This window comes from Oculina patagonica, chromosome 11, assembly GCF_052425735.1.
Source record: "Oculina patagonica isolate OP01 chromosome 11, crgOcupat, whole genome shotgun sequence".
In the NCBI taxonomy this organism is placed as follows: Eukaryota; Metazoa; Cnidaria; class Anthozoa; order Scleractinia; family Oculinidae; genus Oculina; species Oculina patagonica.
In genome coordinates, this window is record NC_135768.1 from 10,297,258 (window position 1) to 10,300,823 (window position 3,566).

The window sequence follows — 3,566 nt, forward strand, 5'->3', positions numbered from 1 at the left end:
GTAGAACAGAGGTGATCTAGTTTTTCATTTTGCTGTCTAAAGGAAGTTTGCCGGAGGACATCATTAAGTCCTATGAAGGTGGAAGTCTAACGATTTGCAAGTTTTGCGTCGGCTGTTATTGTACCTTAGAACAAAGCTTTAACGGGTTGAACTCTTGACTCGGGACAGTTTTGCTAGGTACAAATAGCGTTGTGCTTGCTTTAGACGGCAAAGGTCTTCAGCCACATCAACTAGGACTCGGAACTAGACTTTAGGGCTGATTTGAAGGCGGTCATGGCGATATTGGGCTTGAACTCTTCCTTGGCTGGAGACTTAGAAAAATTCTGTTGTAATGTCCGGGGGTATTGGTTCCCTTTATAACGATTTTTTCCACATCCGGGGTATTACATTGTGAATAAGATGGAAAGGTTGCAAAGAGCGCAGCTGATGGTCGAAAGGAAATCACTTCAAACCCTTATGTGAGTAGAATTCTCTTCATTTGATGATTATTTTGCCGTTTGGCTAAGCTAGCAATCAGAGCGGCCTGTGATTCGATAGTCAGCAGCAATTCGATATGCGGGGTTTCCGGCCGTGAATTGACATGAACTATGACCGAATGGTCTCGCTGAGTCATGAATTATTTAGTTATTTTAATCCCGAATTCGTTGAAAATGAAGCGATCGTCGATGTAAAATACTTTCTGATCATTCATTTTAGACCATGCATGGATTTAGAAAGCTTTAGTCTATCTCTCGCTCCGGCGCTTTAAAAATTTGTTTTCATTTGATGTTATTTCATGTTGTAAACAAGTTAATTAAATTGGTAGAATTCCTGATTTGAACAAAATGCCGTAAATGCAGTCTTTTTGGTTCATAAAGAGATTTATTAGAGTAATTTACGTTGAACATGAGCTACAACTAGTCGATTCATGCAAAGCTTCTTGCAAAAATATGTCTGTCATAAAATATGAACTAGAGCTGTGTCAAAATCTTTAGACACCTTTTATTAAATCAAGACAGATATAATTTAATCAGATCTGACGTTCGCGTCTGTAGTTTGAAAGTGGGAGGTAAAGTATGTTTATCTGTTTTAGAAATAAACCCAAGGTAAATGTATATTCTTTACATACAGAAAAAAAGTAAACATTCATTTGCAAGCCTGCAAGGACTGGACATATAAAATTCAAGCAACGGTTCCGCTTTACACTGGTGTCAATCATAGTAGTGTACGCCAGTCTCAGAAAACAAAAAAGATGAGTCAGAAGTGTGGCGAAAAGGTAACGTTTGTGGGCAGTGATTGGTGGATAACGAACGTGGCTATAGAAGATCGGAAAAAAATCGTTTCCAGGAAGGCGTTGTTCGAACAAAAATTGTTTGTAGAAGTGCATAAATTAAAAAGAAGTTTGCAGAGGAAAATTTTTAACCCCCCCCCCCCCCCCTGCCTTCAGAAAAATAATGGTCCGTCCTATAATTTGATGTCTGTTTCATTCGAAACTTTGTTAGGGCCTGTTTACATGGAAGGCGGGTGCCCCGGCTTACCGAGTTACCTTCAGAAATCCAATCACACGGCCACCGGAAACGTTTCCAAGATTTCCGTCAATCATATCGCCCGTTGCATCCAAGCGTGAACATGTCATGAAAAAACATGTTCTAATTGGTTATCAGACAGACAATCCAGTAAGCTAATCGAAACTCGAGGCGGCAAAACGTGTGTGAGCGAGTCACAATTGGTTTTGGCTGTACTTCTGATTGGTCGAGATAGTGGCGCGCAATTTTTAAACCAATCGCTAAGCGTAGTAATACAAAACCAAATGCAAATTACTTTCGACATTCAAGCGCAATTTGCTTTTAATCTCCATTTTTAGGGAATCTTTTCTACTAAAACTTGACAGGTATATCATCGAACCACTGGCAGTTGGCGCTTTACGGTTACATTTTAAACATACTAAAGATAAAAATGACAATACCACTGACATTTCAGACTAGTCCTTTTCAGCTTGTCACCATCATAATGACGTCACGTTGCGTAGCAACCGTGATGATCGCTGAAAAATTGCGTTGTGCTCGAGCTATAGGTATATTCAGAAAAAAAGTCGTACTTTTCCTCGTGTTTTGCCTTGAAAACCTGTTTCAAGCGGGCCGGTTTCCACTCTCGTTAGTAATAAGCTAATTTAACTAATTGTTTTCAGATTGAAATTAAAGAAGTTACTTAACGAATGACGTCAAACATGTAAAGACAATTAATTATTATTATTAAAGAAAACGATATATTTCGCAACACTTCTTCACTACGTACTTGAAAAACTAATTTTATTCGAGTGCAGATCGGATTTTCTTTGCCGTGAACTGTACCTGTTTGACCCTGAAATCCTCGCACTGAACAATATTTAAGGTGTGTACACTTCTCTGCTTTGCCGTTAATATATTTTTAGGTACTAGATTCGCGCTGGTTTTTTAAGTGTTTTGGCCAAAAACATTCCTGAACATTTCAAAGCTTAAACTACAAAAGAAAATAGAATGTAAACTAGATTTTTCCTAACTGCGTAAATGTGTACTTTAATTTTCTCAGTAGAGTTTAATGTTATTGGTATGCTAGCGAATTTAAACACTCCAGTGAAGAAAATATTTTCCATTTTTATTACGTAGCAGATTTCAAAGAGTTCTACTCGCTATTAATATTTTTTCGAGACAGTACTGCACAAAATAAGTAAATTAAAACGATGTAGAAAAAGATACATTTATAAGTTAAAATTTCTCTGATGCCCTTTGCTTAAAGTTTCGTGGTTGTGAGCAATTCATGAAAATAATTGGTTACTCGAACGCAACTTGATTTTAGAAACGGCGGAAAAACAAATACAATTAGCTAAACCAAAATGATATGAAAATTTTTTTAGATTACCCTTATTACAAAAGCAATAAACTTTTCTGCTTGAAGAAATATTTACTTTTCCCGGTGATATCTATCCTTTTCTCTCCTCTATAAATTGAAATAATATGTGGCAAGTTTTAATTACTACCTACTCCCGAATGTAGTCAGCACTCGAACGTTGCGAGCCTCCTGAAGTAGCAGCGATAGGAAAAGCTGCTAAATTTGCAAGTAATGAGAGTCGTTACGTAAGAACTTTAAAGTGCTTTGGATTGTTTTTTTTTTTACTTATTTGGGAGTAAGGCGTTTGTACAGTATTCTTTTTTCGGTTGAGTTACTTGCACTTACTTCTCGCTTAACGATAGGGCTGTGTGCGTGATTGTGCGCCCACAAAAGCTTGTGCAGAAAACGCGCATTTACCCTCATGAAATCGGGGAGGTTTTTCAATTAGACTGTCGAAAGGCATGGGAAACTACCATAACGAATTATAATGTTGTATTTACTGTTAACACGAGATATGCCTAGCTGATTGAAGTTGTTGCCTTTTTGAACACATAAAGTAAAGGGACCCTGACGTATTTCTCATTCAATTAATTTCTTTATTTTTATTTTTCCTTCTAGATTTAAATTATCTGTAACCAAACGTCACAAAATAATCGTTTGTCAATGGAGAGTTCTTTCCATCACCGAAGAGACACTCCGCGGCATGTTCCTATGACGTC